The 7908-nt window shown below is 38.4% G+C and overlaps 1 pseudogene; it reads left to right on the top strand.

Moving 5' to 3' along the window:
• Nucleotides 1-1163: 1163 nt before the first annotated feature.
• LOC107530141 (small ribosomal subunit protein eS1 pseudogene) lies at nucleotides 1164-3892 on the top strand (annotated as a pseudogene).
• Nucleotides 3893-7908: the final 4016 nt, after the last annotated feature.

The raw sequence follows: 7908 nt of genomic DNA, 5'->3' as shown, positions 1-7908 counted from the left end.
TTGTGTTAGTCAAGGTTTGATCCAGAAGTAGAATTGCGCCCAGCTGGGTGTGGCTCAGAAGCTGAGCATCGACCTAGGATCCAGGCGATCGGGGTTGGATTCCTGGTCAGGGCACATGCCCAGGTTGCAGGCTCGATCCCCAGTTGGGGGCGTGCAGGAGGCAGCCAGTCAATGACTCTCTCATCATTGATGTTTCTCTCTGTCTCTCTCTCCCTCTCCTTTCCTCTCTCTGAAATCGATAAAGATATATTTAAAAAATAAAAACAAAACAGAAGTAGAATTGCCATGTACATTAAAACATAAGGAATTCATTATAGGGATTAGACTTGTAAATGTAGGAGCTGGTAGCACAGTCTCTGCAGGCCGTTGGCTTGCCCCTAATTTTGAGCCTGAAGTGTGGAGCTCTTGGATAGCCAGACTGGCAGATGGAAAGGGAAGCTGGATGTGTTTGAGAGCAAGGACAAATGGGAGCCTGCATTGATAAACTGGAGCCCCTAGAAGTCAACTGGAACCTGCAAGACAAATTGGAACTAGCATCTGTCTCTCACCACCTCCAACCCCAATACCATGGGTGGGGGGCAGGAGGGTGGGGAGAAACTGGTGTCTTTCAGCACAAAGGTGCACATGATCCTGCTCTATGCCCTGGAACAGCTGAAGGGACAGATCTTAAGGGAGCTGGAGATGGGATGAGTTGGGGTGTTGAGCCACACCAACCAGGCCAGCTAGTAGATAAGTCACGATGCGCACAATCTACCTCAGTGCCTGCAGCCTTGCACTGACCTTCAGCTCTGGAAGGAAATAGGCTGTTGTTTCACTTCCACATCTCACATCAAATGTTTCCTGCGACCAGCACTGATCCAGAACCGTATAAGGAAAGGAATCTGGGAAAACACAGTTCCAGCTTAGCTAAATTGCTACACCACAGTTGTAAGAATTTCTACTCATAATATTTGCATTTTATAACTTATCTCTGTGTATAATATTAATAGACATGGGACAACAAAAACTTCTTTTGGATTACAGTTTTCATGATTTTGATTGCAAGAAATTTTAAATAAGTGTGGGCCATATCTCTTTAAAATTTGCAATTTACTTCATCCCTCAAATATCACTTGTATTTGAATAGTTTATTTAATATTCTAGCACCTACAGACAGCACTAAGATGAATGAAGCAACGGTGGAGCCAAGTAGACTTGTTGAAGTGCTGTACGCTAAGGAAGCACTGTGCTCTGCCCTCTGTGTCTGGAGACAAGCTGCACATGCGTTAGAGAGGTGGGCTAACTGGTTCCTCAGAAAACCCAGGCTGCCTGACCTCTGCCCAAGCTTCGGCAGTGGTATGCTCTCACTTATTCCCTTGTAAATTCTACTTTGTTTATGAAAGTTCATTATTCATCCTCCATCCATGTCCTTGTCCCTCATTTTGACCTCAGACTCCCCTCTCTCTCTGAGATTATTTCCTCTCTCTTGCTCATTAAGCTAATAGCCGAGGAAGAGAAAAACACAAAAGTTCTTGAAAAGCCACTTCTTCCTTGAAGTCCTTGAGCGGTGAGCTTTTAAGGATCCATTACTTTCTTCTGGGTAAAATGACACTGGGGGTCAGAGTCATCTGCCCATAAGAAGGAAAATCAAACTTCAAAGACCATCTTATCTTTAGAAACACATAAGCCCTTCTGTCTGATTCTCATCTGCGTTTGCAATTATTTCTTTTTTCCCCATATTACATAACATGGCAGTCGTACGTACAATGTTGTAATAGTTCACATGCTTGACTGTGTTTTGTATTCTGTGAAAAGTAATAGTTTCTTTTCACATATTATACAAAAACTACTTTTAGATTATATCTTGCACGTAGATTGATGGAAAGATAAATGGATTGGTGGACGGGTAGATAGATAAATATGCTGAGTGTCAGAGAGAAGGCTCTTGGAAGTCATTTACCTATATCCCTTTTTAACACCAATGATTCCACTTTTCAAGTTTAGAAAGATTTGTTCACTGAGGAAATCTTATTTACAAAATGAAATCCTTTGGGTCATATATTTATATATTATAACTGTAAGAACGTTCTAGAATTTGAGAATTCTGAATTATAACTCACTGATAGTTCAAGCCCCACATTTTATATATAGGAAACAGAAGCCCTAAGAGTATAAATAATAAACTTAAGCATAGAAGCCAGAACTTGAACCTAGAGTTTCTAAATCCTATTGCCACTTGGAGAAATATATGGCCTAGGCAACTTGCATGTAAATTAGTCTCATTTGATCAAACCCCATGTAAGTGTTAATGCTGGAATACAAATGATCCCATTAGTGGGTTGGTAGATTTATTTCTTCGTCTGGACCAAATCATATTACACCTATAAGATTATGGCCTTGTAGTTAAATCACAGCTTGAGACTGGATAGTTGAAGTTTTTGATGAATTATTATTAATATTTTTAGATGTGAAAAAGGTATTATGGTTATATTTTTAAAGTTCTCTTTTAGAAGTACATACTGAGATTTTTATACATGACATGATCTGATGTCTTGGACTGTTTCAAAATAAAATTGTTTGGGGGAAAAATAGGTAAAATAAGACTAGTCTTATTTGATAATCATTGAAACTGGATGTTGCATACACAGGTGCTGATTCTACTATTCCCTCTATTTCTGTTAATGTTTGAATTTTTTCATAACAAAAAGTTAACTTAAAAAAACACTGCCACTGGAGCATTAAAGTGGTGAGCATAGGCTCTGGAGTCAAAATGAGGGCGATTTCCATTCCAGATCTGCCATTTACTAGCTCTCCATCTATAGAATGGGTGTAAAGTAGCTTCCTCATAGAGATGTAAAATTAAATGAGATAATGCCTGTAAAACCCTTAAAACAGCCACTCCTAGCACATTTGTAATTACTCAAATTTTACCTAATGTATTATTAGTTATTGTCATTATTTGAAAAGATGCTTTATCTCCATGGCTTTCTGTTTCCCTCCACAACTACTATAATGATTAAAAAATAAATGTTAAATACAAGACATAAATACTATTATCCTAGGATTTGAGATAGAAAGAGTGCTCACTAAAGTTTTCAGATAACACCTTTTGGCTCTCTGAGCAGCACCATGGTGGTTGGCAAGAAAAGGGTCTTTAAAAGGCGGCAAAAAGGAGGCCAAGAAGAAAGTGGTTGATCCATTTTCTAAGAAAGATTGGTATGATGTGAAAACACCAGCTACGTTCAATATAAGAAATATTGGAAAAGCACTAGTCACGAGAACTCGAGGAACAAAAATTGCATTGGATGGTCTCAAGGTTCGTGTTTTTAAAGTGAGCCTAGCTGATCTGCAGAATGATGAAGCTGCATTTAGAAAATTCATGCTAATTACTGAGGATGTTCAGGGCAAAAACTGCCTGACTAATTTCCATGGCATGAGTGTTACCTGTGACAAAATGTGCTCCATGGTGAAAAAATGGCAGACCATGACTGACGCTCATGTTGATGTCAAGACTACCGATGGTTATCTGCTTCATCTGTTCTGTGTTGGTTTTACTAAAAAACACAACAATTAGATTTGGAAGACCTCTTACGTTCAGCATCAACAGATCCACCAAATCCAGAAGAAGATGATGGAAATCATGGGCTGAGAGGTAAAGACAAATGACTTGAAAGAGGTAGGCAATAAACTGATTCCAGATAGCACTGGAAAAGACATAGAAAATGCTTGCCAGGCATCTTCTCCATGATGCCTTTGTTAGAAAAGTCAAAATGCCGAACAAGCCCAAGTTTGAACTGGGAAAACTCATGGAGCTTCACAGTGAAGGTAGCAGTTCTAGAAAAACTACTGGAAATAAGGTACTAAAGTTGAAAGAGCTGATGGATATGAGCCCCCAGTCCAAGAATCTGTTTAAAATGTAGACTTTAAATGGTAAAAAATAAAAAATCCTGTTTGTGATATACAAATAATTTTTAAAAACAAAGTTTTTAGATGACAAGCAGCAAGGAAATAGAAAGGTTAAATTGCAGAATGCAGAAAGAAATGTCTTGATTGTAGAGATGAACTTTTACCAAAATCAAAGCAATCTGATATCCTACACTTAGCTGAGAGGTAGGCACCATAGTTGGCTTTGGCCTGGGGCTGGATGCTGTGCTGGCTGTCACAGCCAGCAGATTTTATTCATTGCCAAAGGAATTCTTCAATGTTGACTCTCTTTGGCTATTCTTTTCCTTTTGTGCTTATCTTTCTTCCTCAGTTCTCCTTCCACTGCTGATCTTTTTGTCTTTCCTTTATGGAGAAGTGATATGGTTAGAATGATGATGGGTAGACCAGAAGGATTTCTCTGCAAGGACTATACTGGATATGGGGCAGCTCTAGGAAAGGATGAATGCCTTTAACCAAAATTAAGGAACCAGCACGTAATTCAATAAAAAGGTGAAGACCCATTGTTTTGAAGAAGACATTTTGGGGGCCATCAGTATTTTGCTGGTGCCCATTTTAAACGCTGTTAAGTGTATGAATGTGGAAACAAAAACCTGGTATTGATAATTCACATATACATTGATAAATGCAAAACAGGTCAGCAACCCTATGAACAGAGGCCAAAGTCTTTAGAATATTATACGAGTCTACACACTGTATGGAGTACCACTGACTATCACTCCCACCCTCACATTGTAACTAATCTAACGTCTTCTCTTACCACTTCCATCACCACCCCAATGTGTCCCAGGAAAGCACACCATATTTCAAGGTCTTTGTGCTTGTTTTTCCTCCATCTCAAAAATGGATTTTTCTATGGCTTGCTTCCCTAGTGTGTGACCAGATACAACCTCCTTGTTGTGCTCTCCCCTGACAACCGATGAATGCTGTGAACCACTGCCGGAACCTTCATTCGTTATCCCATCTCTCTGCTTTACTATTCAACATAGCATTTATCATAGTTTAACACACTATGTACATTTTAAAATGAATCTCTCCCACCCCATGAAGACATGTATTTGTATTTATTTTCTTATTTACTAGATCCCCAGTGCCTGGAACACTGCCTGGCGCAGACAGTATTTAACAAATATCTGTTTAATTGAATAAATGATAAGTAAAGGAAGAGGGAAAATAAGCACTGAAAGGAATGTAGAACTTGTCATTACAAAGTGTTGCTCATTCATTTTTACCAGCAAAGGCCAGTTTCCTCTCCTGCCTACCTGTAGGATCTGTCTTTTGAGTCCCAGCTATCTGTCTCAGGATCTGATTTGCCTCAGACATTCACAGCAGTGACGAATGTCCCCTTTCTGGGATAACTGCCATGTGGCCTTCTTCTATAGCCCACAACATGAGATCATCTTCTCAATTCAGTAAGCCCCACTTTCCATAAGAAAGACACACGGATGGGGTGAGGGCCGCAGTTTGTCCTAAGGTCCCAGAACTTGTCTGGAGAGAGTTTTAAGGTCTCTGCTTGAATTTAGTGCCTTGATTAGTTATTAAATGTCTTAGAAAAAGGCTTATCTGACATAATAAAATATCCATTTTTAATATTTTACAAAATATACTCAAAAGAAGGCAATTTTGTTATTCTAAGTACTTAGAAACAATTCAGGCTATTAAAATATTATCAATAAGAGGAAATCCTAGCTTTGTTCCCTTGAACACATAAAGCTCACTTATTGTGGAAGCATTTATTTACCTAAACTGCTTAAATTTACTGTTTAAGGAAGCAAAAGACATATACTTCCTTAAGAAGGTTGAACAATTTTTTAAAATTATGTAGCAGTTCAATGATTTATCAACTTATTTAGGAAATCTTTTCTTCTGAAGGAGTAGGAAGGGGATTGGAGCACATCCCACTTCAGCCTGTTTCCCCAAAACTTCTAGATGTTGAGTCCCCAAGTCAATGCAGTTATCTATAAAACAGTTCAATGTTTTCTACAAAGTAATGTTCTACATATTAAGTAAATGACAAAAGCACACTGTTCCCCTTAAACCCTTTCCTTTGCCAGTGTTCTTTAACAGTAAATGAAGATCTATAAGTTCCACATTTTATAACAGAGTATCCTTGTAAAAGCCTCTAAATATGACATTTCTGTTGGATTACAACATATCAGTTTTCCTCTTGTAAGAGGAAAATTCTCACTCAGAATGAGATTTGTCAGGAGGTGACAGCTGGTTTTTGTTGGATGTGGATTTAAGTAAATAGTTAAGACAGTGGAGCTTTTACTAAGATGATTTAATAAAGCTCATTAATGTGGTTGATTTACATAGTTGACCCGAATAGAATACAAAATTTATCTCTCTGCTGTAGTAATGTGTCATCAAAATATATTGATGTATTACATGTACTACGATGTTAAATTGTAATTGTAGATTTAATCAAACTTGTTAAGACAAAAGACAACACAAAGGGAGAAATATTGAAAATATAGGAAAATAGTTTCCATTTATTTTCCTTTGTTTCTAATCCATGTAAAGTGCTCAGTCTACCTCTTCAGGAAAGTATTCATAGCCTCTCCGCTGTTATGAAAAAAATAAACACTAAGTTATTTTTGAAATTATAGATTAAGGCTATTAAATCAATCAATATAAAAGCCAATGCATTAGAGCAGAGCTTTAGCTCTCAGTAAACATCCCCTGTCTCTGTCAGCTATCTTCACGGTAATGAATCAGCAAGAAAGCATTTGACCCAGCAAAACTCATCCCTGCGTCCGAATTGTGATTCATACAGTTCTGAGCCTTGGAGCACTTCCATGCTCAGCTCTTTCAGTCTTCATTCACCCCACGATGGCTCAGGATATCACACAGCCACTTGATAAGGATGTGATTGTTCACATATTAGTATCTCCTAGTCCTCCCTGAGATTTATAGGAGAAGAAGGAAAAGAGGTGATATTTTACATTTGATTCCATTAGTTCCTGACAGTTGATAACTAGGCCTTGGCTGTGGAATTTGTAAAATGTGATAATTAAGCTATGAATAGTAATAATAAAAACAACTGGCAGCATCTATTGAGTATTTGTTTGAATGTTGACAGGAAGTACTGAAAGTATTTTCTGAACACCAAAAACCCTTTAATCCGCCCCACAATCCTATGAGGATTACTAGTCCCTATTGCAGAGATGAGGAGTCCTAGGCACAGGGGACCCAGGCAAAGTCACATACATGCTGATCAGCGCAAGAAATGGGGCTTGAACTTGAGACCTGGTTGGAGCCTGCACTCAACCACTATAACATGATGCCTTTCAGCAGTAGCAGTATATGAACAGTAGTGTATATTGTGCCAAAAATAATGAAATGAGAGCCTGGGATTTGAAGCTAGCAATATGGGTTCAGGTTAGATCTGTGCATCAAACTGGTAGTATGGACTAAAGCAAGTTATTTAACTTATCTAAGTTTCAGTTTCCCAAAATGTATGGTAATTTAACAAAACAAGGCCAGGTAACAGGCTTACCTTCCTGAGTTCTCTTTGTCATCCATCTGTGGCTCCTTTCCCTCTGCTCACCTCTGTCTCCCTAGGCCCCTGGATCCCTTCTTTTCTTTCCTGCAAGCAGGCCACTGAGAAGCTCAACTCATTATACAGTGAAAACCTGTGAAATGCTCGGGAAAACGTGTAAATGGTCAAGGTTGTGCTTGATATTACACATCCTACAAAGTAGCTAACCAGTGAGCGTGAGATCAGGGAAGAGTCCTAAATCATGTAGAGAAGCATTGTTTGTAGAACTTGTTTTTCTGTGAATTTGCATTTTCTAAAATGCATTACTGATCTTAATAGGAGTTACCAAAAATAAATAAGTTTGGGAATAAAATCAAACAGATTTATTTTTTGCAGAAATTTTATGGTACATTCTGTAAGTCTTCAAGCGAACAATGTACTATGCAGTGTTTCCCAAACACATCTAAAAGGGAACCCTTTTTATGTTCCTAGATCATCTTGCAGGA

This window comes from Miniopterus natalensis, chromosome 2, assembly GCF_054644295.1.
Source record: "Miniopterus natalensis isolate mMinNat1 chromosome 2, mMinNat1.hap1, whole genome shotgun sequence".
NCBI classification, from domain to species: domain Eukaryota; kingdom Metazoa; phylum Chordata; class Mammalia; order Chiroptera; family Miniopteridae; genus Miniopterus; species Miniopterus natalensis.
This window is presented reverse-complemented; position numbering and strand designations above follow the sequence as displayed.